This window comes from Aphidius gifuensis, linkage group LG4, assembly GCF_014905175.1.
Source record: "Aphidius gifuensis isolate YNYX2018 linkage group LG4, ASM1490517v1, whole genome shotgun sequence".
In the NCBI taxonomy this organism is placed as follows: domain Eukaryota; kingdom Metazoa; phylum Arthropoda; class Insecta; order Hymenoptera; family Braconidae; genus Aphidius; species Aphidius gifuensis.
The window spans coordinates 6,389,323-6,407,756 of record NC_057791.1 but is presented as its reverse complement, the minus strand read 5'-3'; the positions used below and the strand labels follow the sequence as shown (position 1 = coordinate 6,407,756).

Below are 18,434 nucleotides of genomic sequence, written 5' to 3'. Positions count from 1 at the left end.
AATCCGAAACGGAATTTTATTATGTTTTCTTTTATCAGTAATTTCAATTTTCAAAAACTGATGTAGGAAAAAACTTTAACAATAGTTTGTTTTCTTTGTGAACATTTTTGTTGACATACGACGCTGAAATGACAATGCAGAAGCATGGAAAGATGCAATGTAGAATATAAATGTTGAAGAGATAAAAGAGTCAAGCAGCTGGTTCAGACGCGATATTACAAAAGTTTTCATCATACAAGTATAGTTGGTTTAACAGGGCCGAAAGTTTAATGGCAAAAATATATTTTCCTAAAATTTGACTTCAAGTTATTGTTAAAGCTTGTATAGAGCCTGTTTATTTATTTATTTTTCAAAAAATCAATCATCACAGTTACTATTAATTGATAAAAAAATATATAATTCTATTGGATTATTAAAATAGTATTCTATGACTATTCTTGATTGATTTTATTTTAGAATATTTCGTAAGCCTTAATTCAGTATTTATCAATACGAAACTCAAAAAAAATATATATATATCGATATATATCGATATATAAATTAAAAAAAAAATAAATGAATATTCTGTCGAAACGATATAGTTTACACAATTTAAATGTGAATAAAATTTCTTTGATATAATTATAAATCTATGCTTTCTTCGAGACAGTTTTTAATTACTAAATTTCTTCGTTTAAATTATTTCTGATGAATTTACAAATAAATATAAAAATACACCACAATTTAATTATTTTATTAAATCACGCTAATTGAAAAATTATCATTTCCTTCAATTTATATAATTTTTAAATGAAAAAAAAATATACATACGAAAAATAAAATATAAAACGAATAAATTAAAAAGTTAACTAATATATTTTTTGTCGTAAAATATCACAATAGTCATTAATCACAGTTGAACCAAGAAAATATACAAAAAGTAAAATGTATAATTTCTTTGTTTTATTTTCTTGTGAAGAAAAAAAAAAAAAATTACCACAAAACTTTTTTATGATCTATAGAAGTTTTTGAGGTACACGTTAATAATAGTAGTTTTCGTTGTTGTTGACTCTCTTTCAACACGTTAATACAAGACAAACAGTACTTGTAAATATATATAACACTTTTTTGTGTTATTTTTTTTTGTTACATAAAGAAAAATGTGCTTGAGAAAAGAGTATATACTTTATATAAACCCTGAGTCGCGCGATAAAACTAAAAAGTTTTACGATTAAACTCTTGGGAAAAGATTTGACAAGAGAGTAGATACATGGCAAATTCAAGACATACATATAAAAAAAATAATGATAAATATCGATATCTGTGGATAATATATACAGTGTTTTTGAGTTAATAGTTACTGCACTTTTTTGACAGTTATAATATTCGAATATTAACTTTTTAAATGTATGATTTATTGACTGTAAAAAAATAAAAAAATATATATCTATAGATATTCTTTACTGTTGTTTGTAATATTTTTTGTTTGTGTTTTCATATATTTTTTTATTGTATTTTTTATAGAACACTATTTTGATATCATTGGAATTTTATTATCAAGAAAATTGCTTGGTAAAATAAAAAGTATCATTTTTCTTTTTTTTATTTACAATTTGTTTTATTATAGGATATTGTGCATTTGAAAAAATAAACTGAATTTTTAAAAATTGTTTTTTCTATAAAGTGTGTTATATAGTTTTTATTTTTTTATACTAAAAAATTCAAATTTCATCATTGATATTTTTATACATATAAAAATATTTTTTGAGATTTTTCTTTTTTTCTTTTCTATGACATGTAAAATATCCACCTACATACAATGTACATGATGTATATTGATCACGAATAATTGATAGCTTAAAGTGTTTTCCTGTGCTTTTTATGAATTTTTTTTTCTTTGTACATAAGATAATCTATATAAAAAGTAGAGAAACGTGATGTTTTTATAATGATGGAAGGAAAAAAAAATATGTTTTTCTCTGCTTCAGAAAAAATAATAAAAATATTTTTTTTCTCAATCTTTGATATGTATATTTTATTGTAAAAAGTATACAAGAGAAACTTTAACAGTGAGTAAAATATTTGAGTACACTTTATACAGAAATATCATTCTATATATTCCACATTGTACATAAAGTGCCATATTCAATTGTTTGAAAATTTTAAAACAAACTAAAAATCCGTATTGAAGTACTCCATGATTATTTTTATACCACAACTTTTTTTTTGTTTGAATTTTTTATATGAGTTATTTTTTTTTAATAACCACTATATAAATCGAAATATAAAAATAATAAAAAAGTAAATTATTATACCCAATATTTTAAATTTTACCACAATATTCAGTGTTCTTTGATAATTGTTTTATTTTAATTTAATTGGCAAATAAAGTGAATGAAAATAAATGAAAAATTTAATCATTTTAAAGTGCATATTAAAAATGTTTTTATTGTACAAAAAATAATTATCATCAAAAATAAAATGTCGAAAATATACCTGAAGATAAAAATCTGCGTTTTCCGAGTTTATATAAATAATAATAATATTTCAAGAGATAAAAAAATAAATAAAAAGTCAAGTTCAACGTGAAGCTTGTAATACTTTGTCAATTGGTCGCAAATCGGTGGAAATGGAGCATGGAATTTTCTAGTGAAAAGAGAAGAGAAAAAAATATATAAAAATAAAGATAAAAAATAAGAGAGAACGCATACTCGAGAATAAAAAAAGAGTAAGAGTTAAAGTAGTACAGAGTAAGAAGATTTAATGCTGCCCAACCTCTACCATGTAAACGTCTTATGAATATATACTCCCACGAATTTCTTGGCCCATTATAAACCTTTTCCCAAGAGTTTTTTCTAGGTTTGTCTTCTTAACCCGCGCTCATCCTTATCGAGTATTTGAAAATTTACGTCTTTTAACGAACATCTTTTTTGTGGATTTAACTTACAAACAAACTTGGCACAACTATTATAATAATTATAGGCATATATTTGGTCTATTAATTATCACGAAACAATATTGATAATAATAATAAATATAGATAGAATGAATTGTCATTTAAAATAAGTCATGTAATTCATGTTAGTTCGTGGAAGGAATTCAAGTGCTTTCGAAGAATAAAATAAATTATAAAATTTGATTACCAATAATAATGTTTTCCAGGTAACTTCAGTTGACTTCAATTTGACTTTGGAGAACAATTGATATCAAATGTGAGTAGTCCCTTGGGAAATTAAACCAGAAATATTACTTGAAATTTAAAAAAACATATCTACACCTATAACAATCATGATAGTGTTTTGTTAACAACAATTTGAAATTTCTTATCATGATTGTAATTTTCTATTAATAAAAATAAGCTGTTATATAAAATTGTGAAAAATTTTGTTTTATTTTATTTTCATTTTTACATCATTTAATGAAAATTTAAATATAAACAAGTTGATTTGAATAAAACTGTAATATTTTTAATCAAAAAGTTCAGATAACAAAAAAATAAAAAACTTTAAAGTTATTTAAGCTTCAAGATATTTTAGAAACTATTGTAATTACAAAAAAGTTTAGAATATATACAATTTGTAACGAGATCACGATCGATATATTGTTGGGCTATTAACAAAAGTCTAAAGTAGATCATTTTTTTTTTTTTTTTCATTCATCTTTGTGGTTAACTGACTAAGAAACCCATGAGATTTTCTTAAAGAAAAGATCTTATAAACGAAAAGAGTCACAAAAAGTGCCTTGGGGAATTAGGAATGAGAGTGTAATCGATTGCGTGAACTGCGGTTTAAACACTCCTCTTGGTACATATAACCTCCTTGATGTACTTGGTGCAACTTGAACTACCTGACAGCCAGTTTGACGATTCAATAAAATAACTCAAATCCTGAATATAATTTTATTAATATAAAAAAATATCAAAGTAAACATATCAACACTTGGTGATTGACTTTTAAATGCATTTGATGGTGTATGATCTAATTTTTAATCTCTCTCTCTCTAAGAAAAACCTGTATACTCTCATTATACTCACATATCTACAAACTATATCACTTCGAAACAACATGACAACTCTGTAAAATTTCATTATTTTTGTTTAAAATTTAAACAATAAAAATTTATAATCAATCAATCAATCTCTAAAATGAAATAACTTATCAAGAATTACTTCAGGAAAATAAATATAAATAATATATTTCGAATTACTGATGATAATTAACTAAGCATAAATTCAAAAGAGGTGATATAAATATTTCAACAAAGCAAAATATTTCAATGAAAATTTCTAATTTTAATTTGGTTAAACGCTTGTATGCACATTGAAGACTTGAAAAGCAAAGAGGCAGGATTATACTGACAGTGGACTATCCTAAAAAGTAGTTGAGGTTCAGATGGATTAGCTATGTAGATCGTTAAAGCGTAACTCGCTCGCCAAATTTCCAAGGATCCCTTGTGATCAACGGTTGAAAATTGTATAACAGTTTCTCTTACGGTTAGTTAATTTGCTTCAGTAACCAACACAAGCGCTTTTGACTCAGTGATTAATAATAAAGTAGCTGATATATACATATATATTGGTCAAATAATTTTCATATAATGTTATTTTTTAACCAACGTTTTGAAAATTTAAAAGTTTTGATTTCATTGACTTATTAATTTTTACATCACATTGTCCATACAAAAAAAAATTATTTTTATCAAAAAATTTTAGTATCAAACGTTATTTAATTGATAGTTGCTAACTCAGTATGAATATTGTCATATTGAATAAATCATAAAATCACTCTACAACTAATGACGATCCACTTCAAAAGCAATATGCTATAATAAATTCGCTTAAATTTTACGTTTTTATTAAAAAATAAAATAAAATGTTTCATCTGCCAAATCAATATTATTTAAAATATATATATGCTCAAAAATAGTGGGAAAGCATCCAGGATCACAGTAATTTTTATACTGCACTTTGTGAAAAAAATATATTTCATTTGCATAATCAGTATAAATATAAAGTAAATTAAAAAAATATATATGCATAGATAATATGGGCCAACGCTCCATATATATATTCTAAATATATTTTAAATACTTATATATACTTTTTGTACTGGGGACAAGTAAGACTCCCAGTTAAGTAGTAACGCTCAACGTTTAGTCTGGCATGTCCAAGTAAACTGGAACTTTGTTTACAGTTGGACTCACCCATACTTGAATTCAAGTAAACTTCTAATGATGAGCGGATTAGGCTAACAGTAGGATTAAAGAAGACAGAAATTGTTCATTCTCCAACATCCCACCTTACCACCGACTGTACTCTTTGGCCCGAGGAAATTTAATTTTATATACTCTTACTAGTGTATGCTTTGTTTAACTCATAGTTGCTGAATCATAGTTGCATATATATAGAAGTCTCTAGGTATATAACGTTAGAGATTGTGTCTAACGTTACAGTCGATTTTAGGAGGTATGCTATAGGGTCAAAAGCGTAGCTTTTCCTAGGTATAATACTTAACTTATCCTCGATCTTACTCACGTCGTAATCCAGTAATGCTATTTATTATATTTTATTTGTTAAATTTCTACAATAATACATATGAAAATTATATACATTTTTAAACTAAAAAAATATTGTCTTTGTTTTACCATTACATTATTTAGGTGCATGTACATGTGTTGCTGCAGCAAACACCTTGTATAGCAATTTTTATTAACAAACAATTGTTTGATTTACTTTTGATCATGTTTACGAAATTAAAATACTAATGAAAAAAATTCTGAATTACATTTAAAGTAAATGTAAATTTTATTAATAATAAATATAAATTACATTTAGATTTGAACAAATACAAATTTTAAATATACTTTTATTTATATTTTTTATGTTAATAAAAATAAATATAAAATATGTTTTAAAAAATAGTTTTTACTTTTTTTCATTCGTTTTTTATTAAACTTAATCTTACATTTATTACTAGAGATTATTTTAATGTTTCAAATCAATCTTCAGTATCATTTTCTTCACATTTTACAGGATTATTTTTTATATATTATTAATTACTAGTTTATCTTCTTACTACACCTTTTCTTATCGACTTTTTTAGCTCAAGTATTTTGACTGAGAGTTATCTCAAAATAGTTTTTTTTCTTCAAGTGAGAATGGATTGACTTTGGTGTTTTGCTATGACCTGGTTCATAATGGTATATTGTGCTTTTTTTTAAAGTTAAATAAATAAATAAACTGATGCAGATCAGATAAAAAAATCATTATATTTCATTAGATATTTAAAAAAATATGAGAAATAAATTATTCACTTGAGAAAACTTGAACTGATTTCCTTAACTTTTAGTGCTACCCATTGCCTGCTTCAATCACCATCAAATTGATTAAATGACTCAACACCTAATTTTCATGATCACATTGAAAGATTCAATCAGCAAGAACTACGAACAACTTATATAAAAACATTATTTCTTTGAAATAAAATAGATAAAAAAGAAGTTAATATAATTTTCTAATGAGCTAACTTATAACTTTTTTTTACTTTAATTATTTTTGACATATACAGCTACTAGAACATATTTGATCTCCTTCAAACCCTCACTTCAACTAAGGTACAACATATACAAGATGCTTTCATGAGCACATAAGTAATCAATCCTTAATTTCTAAGTGTCTCTATGTAAAATTTCATATCAAATTATGTTGAAAATATATTTTATTAATGTCAAGAGTATATATTTGTATTTAAATTAAACTTGAAATATTTTTAAATAACAGTTAGGTCTATTTGTTAATAGTAATACGGTGATAACGTTTATATTTATTATTTATTGTTAATCTTTTTAAATTTTTATTACTTCAGGATACAAAATATGAACGTAAATGAGTGATAGTTGAAATTTGATGGTTGATATTGATCATAAAAAACGTTCAAGAAAATTGAGTGACTCAGGTTGAAAGAAAAATTATAAATTAACACTGCCTGAAGAAATTAATAAATCTCTAGTTTATGGTTGAATATTAATTGAAAATGTAAAATAATTGATAAATTTTTGAAGTCGAAATTCGAAAAGAAAAAGCTGATTTAATCTAAGTGATTTTACTTGAGTCTGATATAACACGTTCGAGATGGCTAAGCGATGAGAAACTATTTGTCGACAATTTCATGCTATTTACTTATGCATTACGCTGTCGAATGGGGATGCTCACTTTAGTCATTTTGGCTACCATCAGCATATATACTTCCATGACAAGTGAGTTGCGCAGTCCAAATCGTTTACGAAAATATACGATAAAAAAATCGATAAAGTTTTTTTAATTGAATTAATAATATATCAAAAATATTTATATGGAAAGAATTAATAATTATTCAATTTAAATCTCATAAATCTGTTAAGAGAAAAAAAATTTTATAGTCTGCTTATTTTTACTACTTTTTTTTTTTTAATAAAGTATTCTATTGTTTTCGTTGTTATGAATTACCCTCTTATTTTTTAACCACAATAACACAGCGTGAGAAAAATAATAATACTTTCATTGTATTTTTTTTCAATAAAAAAAGCTAAACAAGCATTATATTATTTTGTAAAAAAAATCATTTTCTTAAGGTAAAATGATGTTCGCTAGCAAGACGTGATTTTCTTTTACAAGATGAGATTGTAAATTCAATTTAGCAGTTAAGTTTATAAAATATCATATTTATTTATAGAAAATATAGGTAGTATAAATGTGAATAAGAAAAAAAAAAAAAGAATCTTATAATCTAGTAACTTTTCACAGAAGTATGTAATCGTTCATTCTAAATGATGATGATCATTAGAATTTTACATAACGTTTTTATCCACTAACGTAAACCATAATTTTTTAGAATAATATTTATTTTGTTATAAATAATTAGATCAATATCATTACTAGAATTTATAAATTGCATACTTTGTTTTAGAAACATTAAAAAGAAAAACGGTGAAAATAATCAATATCCATTTGCGGATTGGTGAATTCACTTAAGTCTCAATTAAGGTTTCTTGAGATGTTGAAGAACAAACAAATGTTAAAGGCAGTCATTCAAACTATAAAGTTTACGTAATGTCTTGAGCGTATTTAATTGGTACAGAATTACTTTAAAAACTCCTGAAATGGACATAAATATTGCGAGGAAGGACATTTAAAAATTATTCTCTAAATGCTTCAATAGTATGGTTGAAATTAATGATACACAAAATCAAGAGGCACGGTAGTGCCTCGAGTCAAGTATGAGAAAGAAAGTTTATGTGTGTTGATGAGAATATGTGTGAGATGAGATTTTAACTACTACTACCGTGCCTTATTATACATCAAATATTTTGTCCCCTTCCGTCGCGAATCTATTAGAAATTTAATTAAAATATGATAGAGTTAAATGAGGATGCTGAGGTTTGGTAATGATCCCATAAATCGATGTCGAGCTTTTTTTTTAAAAAAAATCAGATTTTTCCGTTGCTCAATTATATTTAAAGCATAATTTTGATATTTACGGTCTTTTCATTTTCTCAAATCGACCAGATTTCTTCCGTTCAGTTGGTATGGTAACTGTAATTATTTTCTTTTTTCTTTTTTTTTGTGTTGCTATATTGGCTGCACTGCATAATTTTATTATTATTTTATTTTATATTCAACAAACATAACCTCCAGAATATGTTGACTTCACGTCAAATGCAGTTAAATGTAAGAAAAAATAAACAAACATAAACAACATAAAAATATATAAATAAATAATATAAATGAATATTGTTTATGATGAGCTCATAGTTCAGTAGTAAAAATCCCAAAATGCACTCATGATTCTTGACAGCATATAAAAAAAACATTCAAGAGTTGTTGTCAATATGGTCCTGAAAAATGTCATCAAGAAATTCAGCATCTCATGACAAATATATTTTTTTATTTTATATATACATACAAAACATCCACCGAAAATATTTAAGGTATGTATCATTTGTTCATTATTTATTTATTATTTACAAATTATCAATATTTTATAAATTTACATGAAAGTGTATTTTCATTTGATACACCGCTAAAATAATTGTTTAAAAAATGAATTTTGAACTATAAAACTTCTAAACATGAAAAAAAAATTTATAAATTATTTAATATATATTTCTAAACATGAAAAAAACATTTATAAATTATTTAATTTATATTATTCAAGGAATCACCAAATGGATTATTCATCAGTTTGAAAACATTTCTATGTTTTAGTCGTGACTTTTGTTAAATATAATTGAAACTTATGAAATAATAATGTTCCCACAAGTATGATATATCCATCAGTTGATTTACCAGAACAGGTATAAATAAATAACGCTAATAATAATATACAAATTGAAATATAAATAAACATATCAAAATTAATTTTACAGATAATAAAATCGATTACTGGAATATTGAAAGCTGAATCAGCAATTAAAATTGCTGAAAAGAGAAGCTAGCTGGTACATGGGATGGTAAAAGCAAGAATAATAACAAAGTAATTATACAAAAAATAATAATGTTTAAGTATAAATATTTATTTGTTTTGAATTTTTAGATGCAACAACATTGCCACAATTAAATAATGGTAAAAAATACCACCAACTAATTGGAAATGTGAAAATGTGATTTGACACAAAATTTATGGTTAAATTTAACTGATGGTAGTATATTATGGACGTAAATTTTTTATGGTACTGGTGGTAATGATTATGATCGCATGTAATTAAGCATTATCGTACAACTGGTTATCCACTTGCTGTTAAATTAGGCAATACAACAAAAAAGGTAATGGTGATGTTTATTCATATGATGAAAATGATATGGTTGATGATCCAAATTTAATAATACATTTATCACATTAGGTATCAGTATTTCAAATATGGATAAAACTGAAAAATCAATGATTGAACTTGAGCTTGATTTAAATCAAAAATTTGTGAATGCATTACAAGAAAGCATCAAGTATTAATACCAATTTATGGTGCTGGTTATACTGGTTTAAATAATCTTGGTAATTTATGTTATTTAAATTGTGTTATGTCATTATTTATAATACCAGATTTTATTAAAAAATAAGTTGATGAATCAGTTAATATATTTAATGATAATTATAATGATCCAGCAAATAATTTCGATACACAAATATCAAAACTTGGTTGTGGTTTATTATCTGGTAAATATTCAATCGAACCAAATAATAATAAATTAAATTAAATAATGAAGATTATAATCGTCAAGGTATATCACCAAGAATGTTTGAAAATTTAATATCACGTGGACATCCTGGTTTTTCATCAAATCGTCAACAATTGATTGTTTTAAATTTAAAGTTGAAGAATATAGTAGTTCTGGTAAAGTAAAATATTCATATAGACCAGAATATTTATTACCATTACCAATACCACTTAATAGTGCAATTAATAAAGATGAAGTTAAAAGCAGCTGAACTAAATGGACAATCATTTGATAGAAATAATACAATTATTAGACCACATATTAAACTATCATCATGTTTAGAATCATGTTTATATTTATTAAAAAAACAACACTCACTCTTTTTTTACAACAATAAACCTAGATGGCATAAAAATCAACGTGTGAAAGAAAAAAAAATAAATAAATACCAATTTCACGTGATAACTATTGTTCAGTTGAGGAACAACATTCAGTAGATATTTGTATATACTTTTTTTAAGAAAAAAGAAAATTGGGGAATCAAAAATTGACAATAAATAAATTGTAAAAAAAATTTCTTTTGGTTTTGTTTTAATACAAATTATCTTTATTTAGTTTTAGTTGAGTCTTAATTTTTTTTTAATATTTTTATTCAGTTTTTCAGTATGTTTGTTTACTTATTTATCAAGAGGCACGGTAGTGCCTTGAGTCAAGTATGAGAAAGAAACGTATTTGTGTTGATGAGAATATGTGATTATGAGAGTTACCCTGGTAGAAATATTACTCCGGCATTATTCCGGCATTTCTCCGTTTTGGCCCATTTCCGGAGAAATTACTCCATGAGGTTGATGGCGGAGAAATTATTCAGTATAAAGTGTGGCAGATTTATTTTTCCGACATTAATCTCATGCCCGAGTAATTTCTCCGGAAATGGGCCAAAAACGGAGTAATGCCGAAGAAAGCCGGAGTAATGGCGGAGAAATATTTCTACCAGGGTAACTACTACCGTGCCTTATTATACATCAAATATTTTGTCCCCTTCTGTCTCTCATCTTTTTAGAAATTTAATTAAAATATGATAGAGTTGAATGAGGATGCTGAGGTTTAGTAATGATCCCATAGATCAATGTCGAGCTTTTTTTTAAAAAAAAATCAGGTTTTTTCGTTGCGGTAATATATATTTAAAGCATAATTGATATTTACGGTCTTTGCGTTTTTATCAGTTTTTATCAAATCGACCAGATTTCTTACGTTCAGTTGGTATAAAATTTTACAATTATTTTTCTCTCCTCTAGACGTCTCTCTTTTTTTAGTATATTTTAGCTGCACTGCCAATATTAATTTAAAGTGACATTTAGCTTTCTGAAATTTTTTTTTCAAAAGACTTTTGCTATTTATATTTATACTTTAATAATTTATCTTCATATGTGCATCTATTTTTATTATTTTTTCTTTTTAAATAATGCTAAAATGGCTACGTGCAATAGAACTCACATTTTCTTGATTTTTTAACAGATTCACAGATTATTTTTACCAGGGATAGGTTAAAACAAATCAATTAAAAGAATAATAAGAACTAGGGTGCTATTCTTGGTCCTGTACAGGAATTATTGCAAGTTCAACGATTCGCCGACAAGAAATATTATCTTGATGAAAACATGAAGGTGCTTTTGTTGCTTTCATGTAAATTTTACCTAATTTTGCATTTGCATACCACAATGGCAGCTTCACATGAGCAACAACAAGCGCCTTCATGTTTTTCTATATCTTAAGATAAAAATATTTTTTGTATAACTAAAATAGACAAGCTTTGAACACCTTGTTTATTTTGATGATCAGGACGTATGATATGTTGTTATTTTTAATTGTAAAACGATCAAAAGACTTTACAAAAAGATATGATATCAAACAAAAACAAAAATAAATTTTGTACAAAAAGGAGAGTCAAGTATTCGAAATTATTATTATTTTAAACATACAAAAAGAGAATATCAAAAAGTCAAGTACAAAAGTACTAATTTCTTTTAAAAATCATTGACCATATGAATGGTCTTAACTTTTGACAAAATTTTTATACTTGACCCCGCCCGGTTCCTTTCAAATAAAATTTTGAGTCTTCACACAAATTTAGACTCATCAATAAGAAGTGAAAAGTAGAAAAGCTAATCATCTGTATCAAATTGATTAATACGAATATGAAACATAATACGTATTTAATACTGAACTATCATACTTAGCCAACCACTCGTGAAAATATTTCTCCGCGATTACTTTGTATTTCTCCACGATTAGTCTGAATTTCTTTAAAATTAACCCATATGGGAAATGTGTGAAAAAATTTTTTCAAATTTTTCTGAAATCGTTGTTAAGCGGCAAAAATGACGTCAGTAATATAGTTCAGTAAAATGTAAGCGCTTTTAATCTATAATGCATAGAGTGGGTATACATAAATAATATGCATAAAATGGTATGCTTATCCCTCTTCTAATAATGCATATTGCATGATATATGAAAGATGTACATTATGTATAAATAGATATCCGTCGTCAATATTATAAACAATTATAAAAGTGTAGGCTTGAAACTTATTTGAAGAACCGGCGGTCAAGTATAAATTTTGTCAAAGTTAAGACCATTCATATGGGTCAATGATTTTTAAAGAAATTAGTACTTTTGTACTTGACTTTTTTGATATTCTCTTTTTTTGTATGTTTAAAAAAAAAAAAATAATAATAATTTCGAATACTTGACTCTCCTTTTTGTACAAAAATTTATTTTTGTTTTTTGTTTGATATATTCTACGATACAAAAAAGAAATAAAGCATTTAATCCGTCTTTTCAGATAGTTGATCGACTAGAACATTTGATACGCTTGAATTGTAAGAATGAGTGTTCAATTGGACACTTTATCACCATTAGTGTTAGAAAAATATACGAAAACAAATGTCAAGAGTTGGAAAAGCCCAAGTGAAAAAAATATATATATGAAATAAATTTACTTTTTGTATAGATATAGATTACATATGAATTAAATATAAATTAAATTTATTTTATATTTCTAATAAATATATTTTTTTCACTTGGGAGCTGACTTAATATTGACTTTGATTATTATTTCATAAAGTTCAACAGTACTGACTTTTTTTGCTGATGTGTTTTAAAAATATATTTATTTATGTTGCACATAAAAATGAAAGTATAGCTTAGCTAAAAAATTACTATTCATTATACAAAAAATTCAAAACCAAGACTCTCGAATTAAAGGATAATGGTAATGAAATTTTTTTTTTTTTGTTGGTAGTTTGAAAAATCCAACGATAATTTTTATTTGAAAAAATCGAAACTTTATATGTATTAGAAAAAATTCCAACAAATTAAAAAACTTATAGAAAATTGGTTATGTCAGATTTTTTTTTTTTTAATGAAAATATGAGGGCTTTTTTTTATATGAATAAGACAGTTTTCCACTTCATAAAATGAAACTGAACCAGCTGTCGAGAAAAGTCTCTCTTGGCTTATTTTGTTCTACAACAAATTTATGAACCTCCTACCTTTATGTCTACGGTAGGATTCATGGGCGCACAGGTAGTGGGTGGTCTCTAAGCTGGAAAGAAGACAGTCAAGCTAAATTGAAAATATATGAATAGAATAATTCAATATCTTAATCAATATTTTACATATTCTTTTGTATTTTTTTTATGATAAATTTTTATAAAAATTGATTCAAATAATAATTTTACAGAATAGTCATTTTTATTTATTGATTATTTTTATTATCAACAAATTGTAAGTCGAATATTGTTTAATAATTTTTCTATAAAAAACTAATTTATTTTTATTATTTTTCTGTTGATCAATTCTTAAATTTCATCAATTTTTGAGAATATAAAAAAATTTTCACCAGGAAAAAACAAAAATTCAATTTATATGGATATATATATTTTTTTATTGAAATGAAATTGAATATATTTTTTCGTAAAATGATGATAAAAACAAACAATTTATATGATCAATTTTTACTAAATTGTCATTACAAGAAAAATATGTTATCAACAGCACCTATTAATTAACAAAATAAAATTGTGATCATCAAGAATTAAGTGAGAGAATACAAGATATATGCAATAGTGTTCGTATAATTGTAAAACAAAAAAAATATGAACTTAACTTTGATAATACTGATTCAAGTTTGTTTATGCAATTATTATTATTTATTATTATTAATGATTTGTGTTTTGCGAATATTTTGTTCTTTAATTGTTGCTAATAATTCTGCTTCTTTTAATTCAGCTTCCGTTAATTGTTTTTTTAAGATATCGAGAATTGGTGTCTGGTGGTTTACACTTATAGTTTCTTGATATCCCTGGTGAAAATATTTTTCCGCGATTTCTCCTGAATATCTCCCAAATTGACCAGTGCGGAGAAATGAGTGGAGAAAGGTATCAAAATTTTTTTTCGAATTTTCTCTGAATCGACTTGAGTGAAGAAACGTTCGGAAATATTTCTCCGCGATAAGAATACGCGGAGAAACATGTGAAAAAAATAATTTTACTGGGAAGAAATTATTCCCGCATGTCTTTTACGCGGAGAAATTTTTTACGAATTTTTTCCGAATCGACTTGGGTGGAGAAACGTTCGGAAATATTTCTCCGCGAGAAAAATACGCGGAGAAACGTGTAAAAAAATATTTTACCGCAGAGAAATTCTTCGGAAATCAACGACGAGAAGAAATTTTTCCACTCATTTCCCCACATTCATCAATTTGATGAAACGATCAGGAGAGTTTTGTAGACCAAGTACCTCGAGTATATCAACTTTTTTGAAAAAAGCGTCTTAATTTTACATGCCCATGCAGAAGTGAATTCATTAGAATTGAGAAAAATTCACCAAAAGTCAACAAAAAAAAAATTATACTAGCAACAAATATGGCTCAAACATCATTGACTATTGACAATATTGTTTTTATAATTAATAGTGGATTTGTTGAAGAATCACATTGGTATTATAAGCAAAGAATATATGAATTACCAATAATAAGAATTTCAAAAGCATGTGCTAAACAACCTGCCGGTCGTACAGAACGAGTTTGTCCAGGTATATGTTATCGTCTGTATTCTGAAAAAGTTTATAATGAAATGAATGAAAGTCCAAAATGTCAATTAGAATGTGCCAACATTGAAAGTTTATTTTTACGTATAAAAAAATAGTAAATGTTAATTTTTCATTTTTTGAATTTATCGATTCAATACCACAAGAAAAATTATCAAAAACATTTGAAGAATTGCATTATTATGGAGCCCTTGAGTTAAATGAAGAAATAACTAAACTCGGTTTACAAATAAATGAATTTCCATTGGAACCATGCCATGCTATTATTTTAGTTAAATCATTTATTTATAATCGCCATGATTCAATAATTCCAATAATTGCAATGTTACAAAAAGAAAATATTTATAATAGGCCAAAAACTCAAAATATTGCTTCATATGAAAAATCAAAAAAAAAATTCGATAAAAAAAATGATGATTTTTTATCATTATTGGAAATTTTTAAACAGTTCAAAGATACACCAATTTATAACCAAAAAAAGTAGAGCGATGACGACTTTTTAAATATACAATCATTAAACTATATAATGAAAATGTATTCAAAATTATATGTGAAGGATCAAATAGATTAGGTTTAGGAAAGCAAATTTTACAAGATAAAAACGAAAATGAAGATTATGCTAAAAAAGTACTAACTAGTACTATAGTGGTTTCTTCATGCAAGCAGCTAAATTATATGGGAATCAGTATATGACAATACTTGGGGGTGATAAAAAATTAATGTCTCTAGACAGTGATAACCGAGGAAAAATTTTTCCGTCGTTTCTCCGAATCAACTTGGGTAAGGGAACGTTCGGAAATATTCCTCCGCAAAAAAAACACGTGGAGAAACATGTGAAAAAAATAATTTTACCGCGGAGAAATTCTTCTGAAATCAACAACGAGGAGTAAATTTTTCCACTCATTTCTCCGCATGGGTCAATTTGGGAGAAATTCGGAGTAATCGCGGAGAAATTTGGAAAAGTTCGGAGAAATATATAATTGAGGGTCCGGATACAGTAACACGCTCCGCGCTCGAAGACAAGTAACTCTGTTACTAAATAAAATGTAATTGTAAAAAATTTAGTTTAGAAATAAAAAAAATTCACGTGCCTCGTGGACAAAAAAATTAAAAAATAAGTTTTAATTCATTGTGGCAAATTAAAAGAAAATAATAGCTTCAAATATATTGATGTAATACACGGAGAGAAATCCGCAGCAAATAGAGTATCAAACAATTTTTACTGTAGTCTACTGGAAATTGAGAAGTTGCGTGAGGAGGCCACCAGGATCGACTAGAATTTCCTACTACACTACAAAAATTTTAATCAAAACAAAACAAAAAAACAACACAAAAAATTAAATAAAACTTTATTGTTTAAACATCAAAATAAAAATGTAACGTGTTTATTAATTTTTAAAAAATAAACCATTTTATAATTTTCATGTGTTTCACCGTATTTTTATTTAGATTCATGAATAAAATAAAAACAATAAACTTTTTTAGAAGAGGTTAGGAACACACTTGATTTCCAATAAATATTCGTGTCATCTGGCGGGAAAACCTACTGTACACTACAGTAATTTCTGGTCTAAAATATACCATTAACTCAAGACTTCCAAAAATTCCGGTAGACTACAGTAAAAAATTTAGATGAAATATAATAATAATCATTATAATAAGTGGGGATTAGTCGCTTTAATGGCGTCGGCTATGATTTTTACGATACCACTACAGTAATATATGCTGCGGATTTCTCTCCGTGTATTACATCAAAAGATATATTATATATTAAATACATCTAAATTATATTCAAAAAAATATTTATATTATATCAAAAATAAATCTGAATCATATTTAGATTAAGCACATAAATTTTGAGTATCTTCTATGTATATTTTTTCATATAAATTTATATGAAAAAGTATATAAAAATATAAAGACTATAAAATAAATTGAAATTAAGTATATTTGAAATTTGTATGCACAAATTTAAATATAATTTATATTTATTTTTAATAATTTCTATATATGTACATATATATATTTGCTTATGCATTTGTTTATATGTATTGTATACATATATTTACCATTTGAAAAAGAATAATAACAACATCAGTTGTCTAATATTCTTGTTCAACTTTTTGATAATCAAATAAACGATATTTACCCTGCGTGAATTTATGTACACTAATTTGTAATGCAACATGAAAAATATTCGTTAAAATTATTTATGGTTATCATTATGTACCAGGTGTGTTTCAAACGATGAAATTTGTCCAATGAAAAACAAAAATAATTACAACAGTTATGTTATTTTTCTGTTGTTTTTTTTTTTTTTTTTTTTTCACTGATGGTTATATTCTATCGATTGTAACGTAATTTTACAGACGTGCTTTTTTTATTTACAGCACATTTTATTTTCAAAATTATGCCATAAGCGAGTTGGCACTAAATACAAATCACAATCAACGTTATAATAAAACTTTGATTTGACAATTATCTCGTAAAATAAAAAAAATATAATTACAAGAAATTGATCAGGAGAATTTATATACTGGAGTCATAGTGATGGTAAAAAACTGTAATGATTTTGTCTCATCAGTGATTGTATTTTACTATTTATTTTTTATCGTTAATTTATTTTTATCGTTTTGAATTTAATGAGCATTAACTATTGACGTCGTTGGCCGTGGTGTCGTTTTCAACAACCACACTATAGAAAAGATTCATTGACTCTATTTGTTCAAACATACACCCAAGATATAAATTAAAACAGCTGTAAATTTTAAGAATCAATTTCGAATATCGTAAATCGTCAAACTATAATTCATAAATCTAGATAATGATTAATTGCGACACAGTTTGCTTCAAGCGGTATAAAAGAAGATGAAAAAAAGAGTAAAAAAAAGCACTCAAACACCCAAACACTTAAATCGTAAAATGTCTTGACTTGTTGAAAAAAGTGTAAGGTTAACCACAAAAAATTTTGTACGACTGTAAATAATTAAAATTCAGTAATTTCTTTTGACTCATTAGTTTTCATAGATTTACTTTTTCTGTGTATTTTTTTTTTTTAATTTTAACCAAAGCTTTTTAAATTGTGAAGCTTTATATATTACCAGTCTGGATGGCGTCGTTGAACTCTGACGTTTTTTCTTGATTCAAAATGATCTCA

General features: G+C 25.5%; 1 protein-coding gene and 1 pseudogene across 1 annotated transcript in view; both read left to right on the top strand.

Moving 5' to 3' along the window:
- The window catches only part of LOC122854923 (follistatin-related protein 5-like), a 154,937-nt gene that overhangs the window by 70,566 nt on the left and 65,937 nt on the right, over positions 1–18,434 (top strand). The window lies entirely within an intron of this gene.
- Positions 9,277–10,702, top strand: LOC122854926 (annotated as a pseudogene).